Below are 22,346 nucleotides of genomic sequence, written 5' to 3'. Positions count from 1 at the left end.
TAGTCACTTACCTTTCTGCATGCAACTTTTTTTCCCCTTGTCAGTACTTTTGTCAGTGGTATGCCATGGATAATTTTGTTGCTTGGTGTTAAATCTGACACTTAATCTCTCATAAATTATATCTTTCTCAACAAATAGAGCCAAGGATCATTTCTATTTAGAGGTTTAAGTTGTGGCAAGTCTGACACCATCTATTAAGCAATCAGCTAAGAGACAGCGTAGTCCACAAGTGAATAGTGAGCAAGGCAGGAGGCTCAGAAAGGGTTCTTCTAGTTTCTCAGATTGTAAAAAAGACTGCAGGAGAATTCTGCTTTTAGCTTGTAAGATTTAGTTAATGTAACCTTGCAATAAGGTAAAATTAGCTTATTTGTTCGTGTTTTCCAATTGACAATTAGATTCAGACATGAATCAGACATGTTAAATCTAGCTCTGAGGAAATCAGAGCTTGATTTGACATGCATTGAAAGTGCGTCAAACTTTCTTACTTTGGTTTTAATAACAGAGAAAGAAAAATGTATTTGTGGGGCTTTTACCAAGATTCATTACAGTTTTCACTTAAATACTTTAAAGTAGCTTGCATAGAGACATTTCCATCCATAGAGCTATAACCAATGGTTGGATTCAAATAATTTAACCACTGGTTCTCTGCCCTAATGACTGGCTGGGTAGCAATAGCAGTAGACTTAGCAATAGCAGTAGACTTATATACCGCTTCATAGGCCTATCAGGCCTCTCTAAGCGGTTTACAGAGAGTCAGCATATTGCCCCCAACAATCTGGGTCCTCATTTTACCCACCATTTTACCCACCTCGGAAGGATGGAAGGCTGAGTCAACCCTGAGCCGGTGAGATTTGAACCGCTGACCTGCTGATCTAGCAGTAGCCTGCAGTGCTGCATTTAACCACTGCGCCACCTTGGCATGTTTGGATGGTCATGTTACTGGGTGGGCATGGCCAACTGAACGTCACTCACTGTTCTGACCTAGGGTTCCTGAGAAAGCATAAATCAAAATCTTAATCCCAAAAACCCTCTTTTATTTATACAACTGTAAATTATGGTCATTAACAGACCACAAGGCTTCCCAAATAGTCTGTGAAGGTTTCGACAGATGTCTGCTCGAGTTGCCACAGTCTTTCAGGGGGAATGTTGATAATCACCCACCTTATCTCCTGGGAATGTTGCCAGAAACCTAATTGCCAAATGCAGAGCAAGGCCAAACTTAACACAGAGTCAAACAGAACTTTTCAAAGCTTGAGCCAACCAGATGAACTAATTGTTTCCTGCAAAAGCTCACGTCCTGTTCGCTCCTCTTTTATGTCTTATGGGAGGGCCAATCATCTCTAAGCCTTACTCCCAAGTCAACCCTGGTTTTTAAATTGTTCTTGCCTTCTGGTAGCCCTGCGTACACGCACACTGGGAACAGGTTCCCGTTGTTCTTCTGCCTTGCTGATGTCAGACACCGGAGGCAGCAAATAACTACCAGATGGCCTTAGTCCCCTCTTTGCCTCCGACACAGAGCCTTCATCTGAGCCTTCCCCAGACTCCAGGACTGGCTCATGTTCCTCCCCAACCTCCTCACTATCTGAATCTGCTGCCAGCTCTGCTGGCTGCCAGTGGGCCACAACACTCACATCGAGGGGTGCCTCGCCTGGCCTCTCCTTGCCATGCCCGGCCATGCCTTGTCCCTTCCCACCACTCCTTGTCATGCCCGACCTCGTCTCACCCAGCACCTTGCCTCAAAGACCTCAACCAGATACAATTTCTCTATTTATTTACTACTACTGAACATCCAAAATACACTATTTAATCCTATGAATACATGCCATATGTACATATTGCATAGTATAGAGTGTGTATAGGCACACAAAAAGATACATTATGTACTATATGTGCTGTTTGTGTATGTACACAGAGAGAGAGAGCTCTTTTAAAACTATACACATTCAACCACACTTACTACATTTGGAAAAACCCAGAGTCCACTTTCTACCACACATTTAATATGCCTTCTGTACATTAGAACATTACTCACGCCTTCAAATTTACTTCCCCAGACTGCACATGACTGCTAGAGCCAGGAGATATCATGACCATTGCCAGGGAACTCTGGGCAATGAAGGGGTGTTAGCCAGTGGTGGCAGTGGGCAACCAAAAGTGCATGACTTGAGCCTACACAGCCACCTTCCCGCTCATCCTAATGAAGCCAATGCCCTTGGTCTACTGGCAGAAGCACTGGTGACACATGTTGAGGCCATACTTGCAGATCAGTTCCTGCTGGTTGAAGCACATGTGGCTGCGAGAGGAAGAGAATCCAGGTGAGCTGGACCCAGACATTTCCAGCTCCCCTCATCCCAGAAGCACAAACCTTGTACTCTCCCCTCTTGTTGTGGCCTGTCAGCTGCTGGCCTCTTTAGATATGGAGGTGGCATGGGAGTCAGGGCCAGCATCAAGGCAATCTGAGAGCTCTGAGTAAGAAGAGGGAATGGAGCTGTCAGAGATAGAGACAGAGGCAGAGCCTGGGCTGTCCATCAACCCTCAGATGGAGAGTCAACAGCTCTCAGGTCTGGAGGTGGCTAATGAGGAAGAGGAGGAACAGTTGGATCCAGTTCCTGACATGCAGATGTGCAGAAAGCAGAGAAGAGGAGATCAGTGAATTATCTGAGGGCTGGTCCTTAGGACGGAAGAGCCACCGCTGCTAGCCAAGCCCCATCCTAGCTCTGGGGATAAAAGGCAGGGGGTGGAGATGAATAGGTGTGGAAGACAACTATTCATCTCTCTGCCAGTCCGCCACTGATAACTGCACTTCTGTCTGCAAATTATTAGAATTCTACTTGGAATCTGCAGTGCCCTGTGTGTGTGTGTGTGTGTGTGTGTGTGTGTGTGTGTTCCTGCTGCTTGAAGAAAGCGAGTGCACCTTAACAATAGCAATAGCAGTTAGACTTATATACCGCTTCATAGGACTTTCAGCCCTCTCTAAGCGGTTTACAGAGTCAGCATATTGCCCCCACATTTTACCCACCTCGGAAGGATGGAAGGCTGAGTCAACCTTGAGCCAGTGAGATTTGAACAGCCGAACTGCTGAAGCCGAGGTGGCGCAGTGGTTAAATGCAGCACTGCAGGCTACTGCTAGATCAGCAGTTCAGCGGTTCAAATCTCACCGGCTCAGGGTTGACTCAGCCTTCCATCCTTCCGAGGTGGGTAAAATGAGGACCCGGATTGTTGGGGGCAATATGCTGACTCTCTGTAAACCGCTTAGAGAGGGCTGAAAGCCCTATGAAGCGGTATATAAGTCTACTGCTATTGCTATTGCTATTGAACTGCAGTCAGCTGAAGTAGCCTGCAGTGCTGCACTCTAACCACTGCGCCACCTCGGCTCTTCCAGGACTTCCTTTGCAAGTGTGGGAAGAGAAAGAGAGAGAGAGACTCCTGGTGTGTTGGGGGAAAGCTAAACCAGCCCAAATGGCAGCTCCGGGCCTGTGCGCTCGCCGGAGCTGACACCAGACAGCATTGCTGCTGGGCCCAGCAGAGGCCAAAAAGAGGGAATTAGAGAGGGTCAGAGACCTACCCGGAGCACAAGCCTTGCCCAAACTTCCTGGGGTGGCTCCAGTACAACTGCTGGTGGTCCATGGTGGTAGTCGCATGGCTCAGATGCCAAAAAGGAAAAAGGTTGAAAGGTGAAGGAACAGAGAAAGGGAGCAAGTGAGCTTCCTTGCTCCGCTCCCCTCCCCTCGGGTGACATCACGGCATGAAGCAGCTCTAGTAAGCTTGGGCAAGTGGCCGGGTAGCAAGGAGAGCCCACCCAAGGCGAAGAGTGGCTGGGAGGAAAGGTGAGAGGCTTCAGCCGGTTCACCGAACTGAACAAAATGTTAGCTACCGGTTCTACCGAAATGATACAAACAGGCTTAATTCCCTCACTGGATAATCACAAAACATAATATTGATAACAGGATATTTAGAATATCTTCCACAATACTTAATGGTGTAGTAATGGTCTATGGGAATGTCCTTGAAAAATAGAAGTAGAAAGAGGAGCAGCAATCTACACAACAATTAGCCCAGTGTTTCTCAACCTTGTCAACTTGAAGATGTCTGGACTTCAACTCCCAGAATTCCCCAGCCAGCGAATGGCTGGGGAATTCTGGGAGTTGAAGTCCAGACATCTTCAAGTTGACAAGGTTGAGAAACACTGAATTAGCCTATAGAAGCAATTGGGGTATGGCAAATGTCCCAGAAGGGCCATTCTTGGCCTGTAAATGCAATGTGAGAGAGATGTATCTTCAGATTTGCAAAATCTTGTTACTGTAACCTTACAATGAAGACAGTGTTTTGTTGAGAGAAAATGTACCATGGTTGAACTCATAGTTGAAGCTTCTTGTCTGGATTACTTCTAAGAACTGACAGATGCTTTACAGATAACGTTGGGAGTATAGTTCCCTAAAATCCAAGTCTATGCAATTATCATACTATTTAGAAACCTGGGAGTTTGTAGTTTCAACAATCTTGAAGGCAGCAGATTGGGGAGGCAGATCATATATTTTAATTTGGAGGTAAAAGGGTAATAGATTTCAGATCAGCTGTAGATACTGTTTGTTCTGAAAAACAGAACCTGGAACAGGTCTTGCCCAGCTTGAACTCTTCCAACAACAATTCCAACCAGCATGACATTTCATCTCATTTCAAATGTACCAATTTGGGAACGATTCTGTATCTTAAAAGTTTGGTTTGGTCTTTTAAGTAGACTCAACTGCTTTGTTTCATTTATATTATGAAGTTTATACTTGCCATTTATTTTCATGAGGTATAGGTAGATATGTTTAGTTTACTTGGAGATACTTTCGTGGAGCTTTAATCTGGCAAAGATGTTACTTAATTGGTACATTTTCTCTCATCGAAACATTGTTAAATCAGGTTACAACATTTGTTTTGCATGGACTAAAATATTTGTAATATTCTATAATATTCTGATTAAGGGACGATCTTCAGGCAGTCATTAATCCCTTAGTCATCTCATAGCCCAACTATTGCAACACTTACTACATGTGTTTTCTATTAAATACCACTCAGAATCTTCCACTGGTCGAGCATACAATGGTGCAGACATGCATCAATATGCTTATGTACTCTGAAAGTTGCATTGGTTACTAGTCTGCTTCCAAGTGTAATTTGAAGTGCTGGCATTTACCTATAAAACCCTACATAGCATAGGATCTGATTATTTAAGGGGCTGTCTATCTCCCATAGTATCTACCAATTGATTTGAGCTGACTGGGTTGGTGCATTATAGGTTCCTTTGATTAAACAATACTACTTGTCAGAGTATAGAAAGCGCATCTTTTCTGTCGAACACCTGCCCTTTGGAATGAGGTTCCTACCCAGATCAAGGTGGATCCTATCCTATTTGTTTCTGATAACTGTTTATTCTCCTAGGCCTTGGATAGTGTGGTTGGTGCCCCCTTTATTAGATATTGTTGATAGAATGTTTTGGGATTTTCCAGGTTTTACTGAAAGACTTTGATGGTTGCTATATTGTCTATGTTTATAAATCACACTAAACTAGAAGCAACTTGTACAGTTTCGTATGATAAGTGACTTTAGAAATAGTTGTGAAGAATAATGTCTTTTCCTGTTTAAGGTTGCCATTGTTATTCTAATATTTAAGGTCAAACAGGGACATCCCAGTTCGCAAATGAATTTAAAATGTATAAAGAAAGAAAAAGAAAGAAAGAAAGAGAAAGAAAGAAAGAAAGAAAGAAAGAAAGAAAGAAAGAAGCCAAGGAATCAAATATTTTCATAAAGTCTGTTCTGCAGTCACAGCTAAAAATGCAGTTAGAGAGCCACTCATTATTAACATCACTAATTGTGTCACACTGATGACAGTCTGTGTAAAGCTGTTTTATAAGGTTTTGCCATTTTCCAGAGCCATTAGCTCTAGTAATGAAACACTCCTTGTGAGAATATGTCTTATAAATATGTAATATATGAAAAGTGATGTCTTTCTAAATATCATTATTGTGACTGAATTGGAGATTTGCTTCAATCCAGTGGAGCCTAAGTGCAATACATCCCCTTGTTTTGCTACTTGATTAAAGTGAGCTCCCTCCCCTCCCTACTACCGATGCTGTGTTGATTAAGAAGCAATCTCTTTGCAATTGCATGTTAATGGATGGATGGGACTGAAATAAATAGGATGAGTCCAGAGCCAAATGTAGATGGACCCTCTTTTCTGCCACTTGTTCCAAGAATAATCCTGAAACAGGGCGTGGCATACTGTTTTAGATGAGCATACATTGATAATCACTTGTAGAAATTAGATCAAGGCTAGTTAAAATTAGATTATGGATCTCATCTAACCAATTAGCACACAAGAGAGTAAGGATCCAAAAAGACTCATAATTTAAATTCATTGAGGCTTAAATAATCAGGGCTAACTGAAGTTCCATTGATTTCAGGGGTTCTATTATGAGTATCTCTGGATTCAGACAGGTAATTGCATGCCACTATTTTGGAATAGTTACTATCATATACCGTGTTTTCTCAGAAATAAGGCCCAGTCATATATTTTTGGCTCCAAAAGACACATTAGGGTTTATTTTCAGGGAAACACAATATCAGGGTGATCTGCCTGGCTGGGCAACCCCTCCCCAAGCATGCGCACAAAAGGCGCAGAGCGCAAGGGAAACAATGGTGTCTGGCAGCATCTGCAGCCCTATGGCCCCTTGGTCAGCACACTTTGGGACTGCACAGGCCATGCAGCGCGTGTGAATTAATTATCTCTCCAAGCAGCAGATGGAGTCAGAGGTATGGGGGGGTAGCATGTGATCTGAATGTGCCACATGGGCCATGAAAAAGCCAAGAATCAGTGGGCCAGAGCGAGCAAGCAGTTGTGGGAATCTTGTCTTCATGCAGTGGCACCGGCAGCAGATAGAGGCAGATGGGGAGGAGAAGGCAGCCTATCCCGACATACCATCTGCGGCTAATATCAAAGGCAAATGTTTGTCATACTGCACTAGCACTGCCGATAATGTCAGGAGCTGTTTGACAGATTCAAATGTGTGTGCCTCCCATTTGCCCCAGCTCCAAATGGTAGCACTGTCAAGAAGCCTGTAGAGAGGTTTTGCAATGGAAGCCTTATGTGGCAAAAATGCGGAATAGAAATTCAGCAGTCCTAAAAAAAGCTTGAAGTTCAGTCTTATTGGACAGAACTGGAGCTTTTCTTCTTGCCTCCACTTTGGACGGGGTAGGATATATTCTTTGACTATCAATCAAATACCCTAAGAACTCTAATGAAGTAACTCCTAATTTGCATTTGTTGGGCTTAAGAAATCGGGTTAAAACAGCCCTGCCTTTAGTAATGAGTTCTGATTCATTCTTAGCGGCAATGAGAATGTCATCAAAATAAGGGACGACACCTCAAGCCCACGAAGCAGCCGCTCCATAATGCTTTGAAATATTCCGGGGGCATGCAAACCCCAAATTGCAGGTGTTTGCAACGAAAAGCCCCTTTATGAATCACTATTGTTTGGGCGGTGGCAGTGGCTTCGTCAACAGGAAGCTGTTGGTACGCTTGTGCCATATCTAGTTTTGTGAATACCCTACCCTGGTCCAGTGAGTGCAGCAGATGTTGCACCACTGGAACTGGGTATGGGTTATTTTGAAGCATTTTATTTATTGACAATTTAAAATCAGCACAAATTCTTTTATTGAACCATCAGACTTCAGTGGAATTACAATAGGAGCTTCCCAAGGGTTCTAAGATGCCCTAGGATATTAACTTGTCTAATTTGGCTTCAACCATCTCTCTTAGTGCAAAAGGAACTCTTCTAGCCTTTAATCTAATAGGTGCTACCTGTGGGTCCAGACTAAAGGAAATAGGTGACCCTCTATATTTACCAAGTGCTGGATCAAAAACATCAGCAAATTCTTTGGTGAGCTGCTCAAAACTGTAAGCTGAAACAGATGTGGCATGTATGTCCATGACAGATAGCCCTAGTGGTTCAAACCAGTCTAAACCTAATAGACTGGCTAATTGGTTAGTTACCACTAAGAGAGGTAAACTGCCATCAAAATTTCCATGTTGCACTCTGAATTTTGCTGTGCCCATCATGGGAATGAGGATGCCCTGGTAGTCTCTTAGTTGACAGTCACACTTGTGAAAGTGAGTTGGTTTGATGGAATTTTTTTAGAGTGCTTCACAATACAATGGATCGAGCCGATCCTGTATCAATCTCCATGTTACAGGGAGCCCCAGCAATACTGACAGTTAGAAAAAGTTTTTTCTTTTTTATGTTTGAGGTTGAGGCTGAGCTGACTTCCCATGTCGGGTTCAGTTGATGGCCATTAACAGTAAAAACAGTCCTGGCGGAAATGGTTTCCTTGCTTTCCAGACCTTTTCCCGTATAACGGCTCCCTATGGTCTCTTTAAAAGGTAAATAAGCCCTGCAAACATTTGCGAGCTGTCCCTCTTTACCACAACATCTACAAATTGCAGTTTTAAACTTGTAATTTCAACGCTTGCTTCCACAACTATAATGTCGTGTATGAGGTGATTTGGTGGCATAATCTCCCTTTTTCTTAAAACTGGTTTTAAGACACTTAATATCTTCATTGTCAGAGGATTCTGAATTTTCCACAGCTTGTTGATTTACAGCGACCTGTCTAGGGGGTAGAACTGACTGATGACGCTGAATTTCAGCAACTGCTTTATCTGCTAGCTCAGCTACCCTCGCCTCATCAATGGCAGTTTGAAGTGTTAAATCAGAATGGGCTAATAAATGGCACGTAGCCGTAAATCTTGGACTCTACAAACTAATTGTTCCACTAAAGTGTCATCAAGCTCCCTAAATTCACAGGAAATAGCTGCCACCCTGAGGGAAACCATATATTGGCTAATTGTTTCCCCTTCACACTGAGTACATTTGCGGAATGTGTGTCTGCGGGCAATTTTTGAGGGAGTTGGAGCGTAGTGATTTCTAAGCTTTAAAATAAGGGTCTCCCATGGAATAGCATGAAGTGGCACTAGTGCTGCCAAAGCTCTGGCCATGCTAAACATTTCTAGCCCACACATGCTCAGAAAATATCCCCTTCTTCTGTCTCTAGTCAGTTCTTTAAATTCTTGTGCTACAAGGAAACATTCAAACACTCCATTAATGAATCCCAAGACTCTCATTCGGGGCTGAAAGTGGTGAAAGTATTACTAGCAGCCATTGCCTCACGGTGGATTCTAAGGTAATTTTTTTTCCATTTAAAAAAATTATCTTTTTGTTCTGTCGGACCCTTGTTGATCTCTCCTTACAAGGACCCCACCTTTGTCACCAATTTTATGTTTAATAATTTGGTAATAACCAGACTGAGGCAAGGAGCAATGATTAACCCAACTCTTTATTAGTTAAATGCAACAATAATGACTTAACTCTTGCCACTGTCTGACAGCTATTTATATGAGAGCTGTCAGATGACTGACCAATCAGAAACTTGCTTCTCTTCGGCTGGGGGCTGGCGCGTCTTCTCCAATCAGCGATGACTTCCGTGTTGTTGATTGACAACTGTGGTCATATCTGTGAGGACTTAACATCATTTTCTTTTGACCCCTGAAATAAGCGCTTGGCCTTATTTTTGGGGAGGTCTTATTTTTAAGGTGCAGGAGGCCCCTTAACCTCGGGCCATCAGCTGATCCAGAGAGGGCCAGAAGTTCTGTCTCTGTTTCTGGCACACTCTTGTCAGCCCTAGTGTCACTGGGCCTGCCACTCTTTTTGTGACCATCACTAAGAGAATGGGCACGGTAGCTAGTGTTTGCGGGAGTGGCCACTGCAAGTCCATTCCACATGGATGGCAGGTGCATGTGAGGTATGAGGGGCATGTTCCCCCCTTCTCCCCCAGGAAATGGCAGGGACCGGCTGCATATGCATTTAAATATTTTAAGGGAGGGCTTATTTTTGGGGAAACGGTAGTTTTTCTCTAATTCAGAACTGCAGAGATACAAAGTCTACTAAATATTACATAAAACATGAATGACTCTATGGGTTATCATAATTGTCTGGCAGTCATGAAAATGAATTGCTTGTAACTGAATTAAGTTGTTTGCATAACAAATTAGCCTCTTCACCACTAAAGTAGGGGTGTTATGCAAATAAAATCTATTTGTCAGGGACAGTGTAATAGCAATATTGTTATTTTGGGTGGTTCTGTCATCAGCAAAGAACTAACCATTATTTTTCCCTTAAAGGTGTTAATAGTAAATTAATTGATTTAAAGGGAAAACTGTTGACATTATATAAAAGTAAAAATAATTCTCTTTTTGTGACATCTGGGAAGCAAACTCAATGGGAAAGCCAGATTGACTTAATAACCATGTAACTAACTTAAGTTGCAGTGATTCACTAACTTGAGTTGCAGTGATTCACAACAGCTGTGAGAAGAAAGGTTGTAAAATATGATAAAATTCACTTAACAACTGGTTTGCTTAACGACAGAAATTTTGGGCTCAATTGTGGCTGTAAGTCAAAGACTACCTGTACATGTTTTTGTCTTATTTTTGTTTCCTGCAACCTGTACATTGAATGTGTTATCAGTTGTGCATATTGCACAAGTGGTTGAGTTGCATCCTAAGGAGATAAAAGTTCCACAGTATTCTTTAACTTCTTGCACTCTAATCTATAGTTATGCTCCTAAGCAAGGTGCAGCACAACTAGGGGAATGACTGGAATGCCGGATGCACTGCTTCTGCTTTCAGTCATCCCCACTTAACATCACAAATTCCATTTTGGACCTGCAATCCACTCCCTACTATATTGGATTAATACTATATTGGCTGTCTGGTGGAAATAGCTGGATAAAAAGGAAGGAAAAGAAAGCACACCATAGTACAAACATATTCAAATGAGAAATAAAAGTGCTAACTATTTTGTCTATATTTCTGAAAAAATAATTAATAACGGATGGTCATAATATTACTCACCAGGATTCCCAAAAAATGTCATGCTTCTGAACTCTATAGAATTTTTTTTAGGAAGCTGAGTCTCAGATGCTTTGAAATATGCCTTCCAAAATTGTTAGCCAGCAGTTTAGAATAATTGAATGCAATATTATAGTGCTATTAATTCTAGATGTAGATGTGTCTATACTAACACATGAAAAAAATCCTGATCTGTTTTGTATTTTTAGCAGTTAGCAATAGCAGTTAGACTTATATACCGCTTCATAGGGCTTTCAGCCCTCTCTAAGCGGTTTACAGAGTCAGCATATTGCCCCCAACAACAATCCAGGTCCTCATTTTACCCACCTCAGAAGGATGGAAGGCTGAGTCAACCCTGAGCCGGTGAGATTTGAACAGCCAAACTGCAGAACTGCAGTCAGCTGAAGTAGCCTGCAGTGCTGCATTTAACCACTGCGCCACCTCGGCGCAGTTTATTCTCCTTATTCTCCTTGTTTATTCTCCTTATTAACTGCCTCTTCCATCTTGAAAACAAAGCACTCAGTAGATGTGTATCCGAAATGTAAGGAAAATGTGTCCTCTCCATTATGTACAAGAACTGGGGTCCTTTATTTACCAACTGGTGGAAGGGATGGTAAAGTAATAGCTGAGGAGAGGTGAATTAGTAGGGATTAACAAGAATGCTGTGTTCATGAATTTTAGCCTAAATGCTTATATGGCGGTGACTCCATCCCATTATTGTGCCCTTTGTGTATTAAACATATGAAGAATGATTAAAGATAAAGCACAATTGCATGTCTATACCATTATCAGTAAAATATAGCTCCCTTATTGCAGTCCTAATTTCTACACGTTAAAGCTGGGGTGTCAGGTAAAGAGGGTCGGTGGGAGTGTTGACTTCAACATGTAAAGAATTTTCAAGAGTTGAGAAACAGGGAACGGCTGGGAAAATAGCGAGCTCCGAGGAATCTTACGAAAAACCCAGCCAGTGAACCGTCGTTGGGAGGCCTTTGTGCCAGAACCATCCTGAAGGGATGGCGAAGAAGGAGAGGCATTGACTGGGAGAAGCAAGGCAAGCTCCTTGGTAGGTCCGAAACAAAGCTCTCCAGACTGGCGGCAGAGGTGGCGGCCATCTTCAATGACCACTCTGGAGCCGGGGCATCCGGACCAAGTTTGGAGCAGGAGTGGTGATCAGACAGAGTTTTGGGACCAGGAGAAAGCTGGCCAACCCAAGGGTAAAGAAAAATTTAAATTTGGAGCGTAAAAAAATTTCTCCAGAGATTTAAAACAGCTTGGAAAACGAAGGGAGAGAAAAGAAGGGGGGAAATGATGACTGCCAAAGAAGATTATGGCTAATATAATTGGAACTGGAACATTTAAAACAAAAAAAGGGGGAAAGACATGGAGAAAACAGAGAAATCTTTACTGAATGGATTTGGAACTTTTGGCTTTTGAAAACTAACAATTATTGATTTGATTGACTGTGGGATCGTAAAAGCCATCTACTGGAGGAAGGAGAGTACAGCAACATCTGGAAACAAAGTACAGCAGAAAAACTCAACCTTGAATGCAGGAATGATAAGTGGAAGGTTTTCTAAGGAGTGTATGGCTATTTCCTGTTATTGGACTTTGTTTTTGCCATGGCTGAGAAAGAAAGTTGTTAATGTTGAAATGAACTGCTTTACTTTGGGATTGGATACCATAGTTGGAAAATTTGGAAATAAGAAAGAGCCTTAATTAAGTGGTAAAATAAATGAAGAAACATTAAAAATGTATTAAATTTTAATATGGAGTGTGGGATGTATGAAGAGTTACTCAAAATGTTAAAAGATGCATATACAACATTAAAAGATATTAAAGAATCAGAAAAATCACTGAAATATATAGAACATGGGTGAAAAACATGGGTGAAAAATGCTGAAAATAAAAACAAATTAGAAAATTCTATTGAGATTTATAGAGACACAAAAAGAGCAGAGAGGGAAAAAGGAAAATGCTATTCAAAAAAAGAACAATGCAAAAATAAAGAGAGAAACAGTGGGAAGCAAAAAAGAGAAATTCTAGGGAGGGTTACTCAAGTAATTCATAGAAGTATGATAGGAAAAATTCAGAAGATATAGTAAAAGAAGGGAAAAAAGAAAAAAAAGGAACTCGAGAGTAGGGGATAGAAGGACAAATAGAAAACTGATGAAAAATGGAACTTCAAAGTGAGTAGGAGATGAGCTAAGAGAAAATGGCTAAGAAAGGAGGAAGGGAAAGAAGAGATATATTCGTAGAAAATGAAATATGTTAATACTGCTAATGATACATAGTTAAATAAAATAACATTGTTAATTGTGGATAACCAATTAAGTAGAATGCTTGTTATATTAAAATTGAATTTGATGATATATGCTACATATAGATATTAGAATAACAAATGGAAAATGAAATGATAAATTTGGTATTTTTTTCTGAAAGGATGAAAAATTGATATTGTCTACTGTGTTTCCCCAAAAATAAGACATGTTCTGAAAATAAGGCCATGCCAGATTTTTGGAGTAGGCAAAAATATAAGTCCTCCCCTGAAAATAAGCCCTAGTGAAGTTTGGGTTTAGCCAGAACAGGGGTCAGCCCTTCCCTTCCCTGGTCACCTCAGGGCTTCTCGGCCCCTTAATCGGATCAGCTGAGCTCCTGCATTCACAAAACAGCTGATTCGTGGGTGCCACTCAGGCCTCTGCCTACAGCAAACACAGGTTGCTTTTGCAGCTAATTGTGGCTGCAAAAGAAGCCAGAGGCCAAGCAACACAACCCAAATGCCTCATGCCCTCCTTACCTAACGGTGACACTCACAGCAGGCAATTCTGTATACGGAACAGGAAAAGAAGGCATGGAAATCAACACACCTGGGACATCGGAAGAAGCCCTGCGAGGAGACACCGCTGCTGATGTGCAGGAAATCCTTCCCCCCGCAGATCATCCTTTTAAAGAGGAGTTTCACCAGGATGAAGGCGACACAAACGCCGCCTTCAGCCACCTCTTCGTCCTGGTGAAATTCTTCTTTGAAAGGACGATCTGCAGGTGTGTGGGGGGGGAGATTTCCTGCACTTCAGCAGCCCTCCTCCCCCTGTGGCTCCTGCCCAGTGCTCTCTCTTCTCTCTCCCCTTTGCCTCCCCACACTTCTTTACCTGTCCCAGAGAGCTTGGGCTACACCTCCCTCCAATCTGACCGCCTTCCTCGCCGGCGTCACTCCTGCCCGAACTCTTCCATCCTTGGCTGTTGCAAATCACAAACTGGAGGTCGGTTTCCAGTTTGTGCAATGGGTTATTTTTCGCCCTCCGGAAGCTTCAGCCTCCAGAGGGCGAAAAATGTCCAAAAATGAAAGCTGAAGCCTCGCGTGCCATGACAAATAGTTCGGTCACTGCCTTATGGACGTTGACATTTACGAAGATTAAGTCCAAGTTAAGTAAGTCCAGTCCATGTGCCGCTTGTGGCACGTGTGCCATAGATTTGGCATCACGGCCCTACAGCACAAATACACTTCCACTCTCCATACATGTAGATATAAAATATTACTATACATTTTACTTACAGCTATTCTATACTGTAATAAGTACAATCAGCAATTGCATGATAACCGTTCATTCACTTATAATAAGTAAGTATAAGTATATAAGTATAAGTATAATCTTTATTGTCATTGTACCTAAATACAACAAAATTGGTTTTAACCTCACTGGTGCAAAATTATAACAGAAACAAAAAAAGAAAGAAAAAGAAAAAAAAACTAGCGTGTGCATGGAGCGATTGTGGTTGTATTTAAAAGTCTCACAGCCCAAGGATAGAAACTATCTTTAAACCTGTTTGTTCGGCTGGCTATACTTTGATGTCTTCTGCCTGATGGTAGAAGTGCAATGAGACACTGACCAGGGTGTGAACCTGCTAAAGCAGCGAGATCTGGCGATGTCATCCAGTGGTGTCAGAGGGCAACAAATAGTTTCTTGTGCCGAATTGACCACTCTCTGTAATGCCTTCCTGTCCACAGGTGTTAAACCAGCATACCATACTGTAATACAATATGTGAGGACACTTTCTATGGTGGACCGATAGAAAGAGGTCATCAGCCATTGTTTCACCTGATTTTTTCGCAGGACTCTAAGGAAATGAAGTCTCTGTTGGGCCTTTCCAATCACCAGAAACGTGTTGTTTTTCCAGGTGAGATCTTGACTAATCAGCACTCCCAAAAATTTAAAAGAGGAAACCCTCGCCAAACAGCCCTCCTCGATATACAGTGGGGCAGGTTCCTCTCTGTGCTTCCAGAAATCTAGCACCATCTTCTTTGTCTTACTAGTATTTAGATGTAAGTTGTTTCTTGGGCACCATGTGGATACCTTCTGGACTTCTTCCCTGTATGCTGATTCATCCCCTCCAATTATGAGACCCAGAACTGTTGTGTCGTCTGCAAACTTTATTATGATGTTGGATGGATCAAAGGATATGCAGCCATATGTATACAGCATAAGGTCTAAGAAATGGTTCATGTTCTATAGTTGCTGACTTCCTTTACAGGTAAGAATAGGGCCATTAGCTATTCCACAAGTGGCCTAGTTGTCATCTGTGACATATAAGAAGGTTTTTTGCCCAGAATTGTGATCATATTAACATATTAATTATTTAAAATCATGTGAGATGAATAATCAGGTTTATATTTAACTCAACCTCTTAAGCTTCTTTCTGTATCTGTTGTTAGTCTATTCTGCAGTTAAGCATCTTCTAATTGCTTCTTGCAAATATAAAATCCAAATATCCAAGATGGAAATACTGGAATTTTAGGGATGAGATTAATTATTAAAGCTCCATTCATCCTGGATGTCATATGGCTCCGTATGTGCCCACAAGTATAAATAGAAAGAATAAATTAGTTTCCCTGTCTTTTGTAACTCCAAGAAAGATGCTAGCAAGGCACATTTCAGGAACTATTTGCTCAATGGTTGTCTAATCCTAAATTATTAGAATTAAATAATATGTCATAAAAACATCATCGGTACATTTCCCTGAAAAAAAATAGAGATTTATACATTGCCGAGACAAGTTGATAAAACATTAAAATACTTAGTGCCTGCTTTTGGGGGGGGGGGGGGAGGCTTAAACTATACACTAATTCAGTGGTTCCCAAACTTGGCAACTTTAAGACTTGTGGACTTCAACTCCCAGAATTCTTCAGCCAGCAGAGCTGGCTGGAGAATTCTGGGAGTTGTTACCAAGTTTGAGAACCACTGCACTAATTAAATTAAAATGCTAAAAAAAAAAACTGGTATCAGTTCTGCAATATATTGAACTACGCAGAGAAAAAACCTGAAGAATATCTGTGCACCTCTTATTCTTTGAAAGTTGAAAGCATTTTCAATATATTTTCTGAATAGTAAGCCTAAAAGAGTTCAGAATATTTATTTTGAGTGAATGTGCTACAGATCATACCATAAACATGGCTAGACTACAAAGAAATAAATAAAACATGATCCCAAATTAGTACGTGTTTAATCTCTGCTCCCCCTTCTTACATAGATACGTATTGCCCTGGTTTCTCAGGAAAAAGATAGGAATGTGTAAAATAGAAATCTGTGGTTGATGCTCACTTCAGATTTTGCAGCAGAGCGAACATTTTTCCAAACAACTGAAAAAATCCCTTTTGCCTTGCAGATTTCCAAAAGGAAAGGTACTCCATAAATGGGCATAACCAGTGTGTGATTGGTTTGTAAGCTACAAAGGAGGCTGAGTCAGAGTGACCTGCTTGAAGTCAGACTGAAAGGGTGGGTGATGGGTGGAAAGGCTGTGGATGGAGAGAAAGCAAGCAGCTTCATCAGAATGTTTGAGCAAGACAAAGAACAGCTTCAGCAACCAAATAAGGAAGTTGTAACACTGGTATTTCAAAGTACAGGCAACTTGAGAATTTGAGGGAAGCTCTGGGAGAGAGAAATAAATGTATTGGAAAGAGCAGGAAATGTTTCCATTCTTAGCATTAATAAACTCTGACAAACTTAAGAGGGTGTTACTTTTTATCACATTAATTGAAAGATTTTGTATAAAACGCCAACTGAGAATTTTTTTTGAAGACTGATTGAATCGGGTTTCTCTTTACATCTGCAGAATAATGGGCTTATTCACAATGTATTTATTTTTCTCAATATAACTTACTTTCAAGAGTGAAGTGATTGGAAAAGATGAACATTTAAAAAATCAGGAATCTCAATATTTTAAGAAATGAATTTTCAGATATTTATCTCGGTGTGTGTGTGAGAGAGAGTGAGTGGGGGGAAGGGCTCAGTCCCATGGCTTCTGCTTGGTTTAATTGTCAGTGTAACCCATTATGCTCTGTACAGTAATGTTTGGGGAAAGCTTTGAATTATCCTGTAGATACTGTACCCATGAGATCTGCATTTAGAGTATATCAAATGATGAAAATCATGTATTGAATATGTTAGTTCCCCCAAGGGAGCTGCTTGTTTATTCCTATATGAAGAAATAATTAGTGGTTTTTTATTTCTGGATACTGGCTGAATATAAGATTTATCTCCAGTCTGGCAGAGAACAAAAATAGATGACTGCTTAATTTCTGTAGAGCTGAAAATTATTTTAGGTGGCATATTACTGGGTTTAAAAAACATAAAGTTTGATATATTAAGCATGTATTTCATTGCTGGGATAGTAATATGTTCAAGGAAAATTATTTAAATGAATGTGCAAAAAGACTGGTTTAAGGGGAAAATGTTTTCATGGGGAGGACCATGATGTTAATTCCCTCACAACTTTCTTTGAAACTTTCAGAAGAGCACATCAGATAAGCACATACGTATGACTGAAATGGGACACGGTGGCTCAGTGGTTAAAATGTTGAGCTTGTTGATCAGAAAGGTCGGCAGTTCAGCGGTTTGAATCCCTAGCTCCCATTACTTGTCCCAGCTTCTGCCAACCTAGTTTGGTTGGAAGGTAACAGGGTTCCGTGCACCTTCAGCGTTTAGTCATGCCGACCACATGACAACGGAAATGTCTTCAGACAGTGCTGGCTCTTCGGCTTTGTAACTTCCTTCTTATTTTAACAATTCTTCCTATTACTTGTTATTAAATTCCATTAAAGAAATTTAAAGAACTTTGTTTCCTATAAGCCAGAGATAAATATTAGAAAGTGAAAAGTAGCACACTGCCACTCGGAGATCAGAGGCTGGGGTTTTTGAAACAACGTATCTCTTCTCTTTCCTTCTTTGATTTCACTGGCTTTGTAGCTGAAGGGTTTGCAGCTTGTTTATAGAAACTGATAAAGAGCCAAGGGCATGAATTGTTTTCACAGGTCCCTTTGATAACTATTTTGGCAGGGGAAAGAAAAGGGAAAAAAACCAGAACCCTTCTCCTTTGAAGAGCATAAAATAACTTGTGTTCAAGTCAGTCTAAAATAAAAAAATAAAAGAGGCCTGGAAGGCTAGAGTGGCAGTGAATATTAGTTGTTTTTCTTTCTTTCTTCTGTTTTGGAAACATGGATCAATATTCAGATGAGGAAACCTTAAAATTGCAAAATATCTTGGCTGGAATTCAAAATCTATTGGAAGGATATGGGAGAATTGAGAAGAAGTTGGAAAGACTAGTCTTCCTCACAGCAAAAGATGATGGGGTTGGAGCCTCAAAAATTAAAGGGGAGAATGAAGATATAGAAGATAAAGATAAGACAATAGATGAATTTATTAATGGAGCAAATGTGGGTGAAAGTGGAAAGAAGGGAATATGGAAAAGGGAATTCGACAAATTAGAGCTCTGCCCCAGATTCCAGGATACAGAAGGAGAAGAAATGGTAATGATGATGGACTTAAGAAGAGAAGTTTTTTCAGAAGCAAGATTGACAACCAAGGACAAGCTAATTTTTGTAGCAGCTGGTGGGCAACGAGATTACCTTCAAGCAACAAAGTGCGGAGAGAAGTCTATAAAAACCTTATAAAGGAGATAAAAAGAAGACTGACACCACAATTGGCAAGAGAGATAAGACTGTTTTGTTACTGGAAAGATATAAGGCTGACAATAAAAGTTGATAATAAAAAAATAGTTGATTTTGGTGATTAATAAGTAGGAATTTAGTAACTTAGATTGTTTTAGATTGTTATTAAATGTTTATTCATTAACAAATAATTAACTATAATAACAATAATGAAATGATAATGGATACAGCTTAATGATATATACATATACTGGCAAACTAGTAAAAGAAATTTGGATATAAATTGCAAATTGTGACTTGGGAAAAAGACCTATAAATTTTATTAACAAATTTTTATTTAGATCTTGTTATAAAGGTGTAAAGTTTTTTTTTGGGGGGGGGGGTGGTCTGACGAGAGGAGATTGGACATAAATAGTAAATGATTTTTAGCCAACTATAATAACAACAAGAAAATGCCAATGGACATTGTTTAACAACATATACATGCTATGGTATTGACAAAAGTAACTTGGATATAAATTCTAAATATTGAGTTGGAAGGAAAAGGGGGGAGGGAAAGGTTTAGAAACTTTATTAATTGACTTTTACTTAAAAGATGTCATAAAGGTGTAATGTTATTGGAGGCTTTTTTGAAATAGCTAATGAATGCCATTATGTGGTTGTGTCTTTAAGTATGAACGATTTGAGGTAAAAGCACGTTCAAATAATTTTAGTCAAATGAGAATTGTGGTACATTGATAGTAAGATAGACAAAGATTTTTGATTTAAAGTGTATAATCTAATATGAACTATAAGTAATGACTGTAGAAGAAATGCAGGAAAGTTATCTGTAACCAATCGACACTCTTTCTACAAGATGTAATGAAGGGTGATTCTTTTTTTGTGTTTTTGTACAATTAAAATAAAAAAAACTTAAAAAAAGAATTTCAAATTTAGGTTGTAGGTACACCCCGCCCCCCGAGAGGTCCATCTAAGTTGCTAAGCTATCGTTTGAGGACTATCTGTATTGCTTGCTTAAATTTTCATACAGGAATTAGAAAATTAAATGGCTTTATTATTACATTAGATTTTTATCTCAGCTTTAGTATTTTATAAGTAGTGGTGAACATACATAATGCTTCCTCTTCCTATTTGCCCTACACAAACAACCCTATGAGCAGTGGTAGGATTCAATTTTTTTTACTACCGGTTCTTTGGGCATGGTTTGGTGGGCCTGGCTTGGTGGTCATGTGACTGGGTGGGGGTGGCCAACTCGACATCACTCATGTCGAGGGGCACCTTGCCTTGTCCCGCTTGCCTGACCTCCTGAGCTCTTCTGTTCTTTGTCTATTAATTTGCCTACTACTACAGTGTCTGATTGAATGCCTGCCTGTCTTCCTGGATCCGGAACTCCCACAGATTCTTAGCTCTATTATTGTCCACAATCTTCTATGGAAACTCCTTGATGGCTGGCTGGAGAATTCTGGGAGTTAAAGTTCATACATCTTTCAGCTGAGAGACATTGATCCACCCTTTAGGTCTTGTGTGATAAATCCCTGATTTTATGGATCTGGTGTTTAGTTCTTCTGCTGTTATGATCAGTGATCAGTGCTGCCTTTTACACACACACCACTTCAGGAATAATTATAAAAATGATGATATCTTTACTACTAGTAGAAACAAAATAAGCAGCCATAAATGTCATCTAAAGTTGGAACCCTATATTTGGATTCTGATGCATATTTATTCTTGGGAATGCTTTTGCAAAACAGCGGCTGGGAAGACTTGCCACAGACAAGTTCACAAAGCACCTATTTCAAATAATATTTTTTAATTGTGTATTATTACTTGCCCTCATGTACTGTACCACTGCATTTTGGATTCTAATGCAAAAATATATATTTTGGAGAGCACAGAGAAAGGAATGCTGCATCTGTTTGCAATTTTATAAGGCAGCTGCATCTCCCTCCCCCCAATCCCCCACCCCAGGATTATGCACCTTCCTGGGATTATGCAGCTGCCTTTCTTCCCCAGAAAAGGCCATATTTTGTTGAAATAATTGCAGACAAATGCATCTCTGTCAATAGCAGCGCACAGTCCTATGCTTATAATTTTTCTGCTTTTTCAAGACAGGTGGATGCATTTCTAAACAAACACTCGCTGCACACAGTTCACTTTTTCACATTGCAGTAAAGTTCAGAAATGGCTCAGTGAGTTAACAACTGACTGGCTGATTTTGGGCCAATCATTCCTTCTCTCAGCCCAGCCTACCTCACAGGACTGTGGTGAGGTAAATAGGAGAAGGAGGGATATTTGGAATGTTTGCTGCTTTGAATTACTTATACAAATAATTATGGAATATAAATAAAGAAATAAATGATTTTTCTGGAGCATGGTGTTTTGCTTTGTGGCAAGTCAGCTTCCCATTTTTTAAAAAGTTTAATCATATTTTGAAGAATATATGAATACAGGTGGAGTAGATAAATTGTCAAGCAACTAGCGAGGTATGTACAGGCATACATTGGCCCTCTGGGTGGTACAAATGGGGACCCCAGCCCTCAGATAATTGGTAGAGCATATAGATGAGTAATTAAATCACCATTCTCTGTCTTCTTTTTTAATATTGCAAATCCACCCTTTTCAGAGGATCCTTTCTGCAAATTCAGAGAGCCTATCAAAATAGTCAACACAAACAGTTTGTAGGAAAAGTTATCAAATGAGCTTATTTAAATAATTGGAAAATACAGTACAAAGTAATTGTGTGGAAACAGGGTCCAATATTTTTATTGTCATTCTAAATTCTAAGGTACTGCTAGGGATAATCAAGAAGTGAATAGCAATTTCAGCTCTGAAATAGAACAAAATTGTTTTTTGGTCTTGAGTATTGTTGCCTATGTCACTTTTATTATATGGCTGCTAGGTATGTACATTATGATGAAATAAAAGTTTATGATTCAGTGAAGTGTTCAAACTTAGGCAATTTTATTCTTTCACACCGTGGTTATATAAACCATGAATTAATATGTGTGACAGGAGTGGGTTCCTGCCAGTTCTAACCTCTTCTATAGAAGAGATTCCACAAATCTACAGTGCCGTTTAGAACTGGTTCCAGCTCCCTCCCCCCCCCGCCCATCCGCACATCATGAAGATGAAGAGTGAGAGGAGGAATTCTGGGAGTTGAAGTCCACAAGTCTTAAAGCTGTCAAGTTTGAACACCCCTGGGTTTTTTTTTCTAAAGGCTTAGGGGTGCAAGGGTCTTGTAACTTGACAGCTTTAAGACTTGCACACTTCAATGCCAGAGTTCCTAAGCCAACATGACTGGAGGAGGAATTCTGGGAGTTGAAGTCCACAAATCTTAAAGCTGTCAAGTTTGAATACCCCTGGGGTTTTTTTTTTCTAAAGGCTTGGGGCTGCAAGGGTCTTGTAACTTGACAGCTTTAAGACTTGCATTCTTCAAATGCCAGAGTTTCTGAGCCA

At 40.4% G+C, this 22,346-nt stretch overlaps 1 protein-coding gene and 1 pseudogene across 1 annotated transcript in view; one reads left to right on the top strand and one right to left on the bottom strand.

The window, feature by feature from the left end:
• PALLD (palladin, cytoskeletal associated protein) overlaps nucleotides 1-22,346 on the top strand; it is a 207,587-nt gene that overhangs the window by 108,568 nt on the left and 76,673 nt on the right. The window lies entirely within an intron of this gene.
• On the bottom strand, nucleotides 2,170-3,627 carry LOC116513039 (annotated as a pseudogene).

Source organism: Thamnophis elegans, chromosome 9, assembly GCF_009769535.1.
Source record: "Thamnophis elegans isolate rThaEle1 chromosome 9, rThaEle1.pri, whole genome shotgun sequence".
NCBI classification, from domain to species: Eukaryota; Metazoa; Chordata; class Lepidosauria; order Squamata; family Colubridae; genus Thamnophis; species Thamnophis elegans.
Note: the sequence above shows the minus strand (reverse complement) of the source record. Positions and strands in the feature narration are given on the sequence as shown.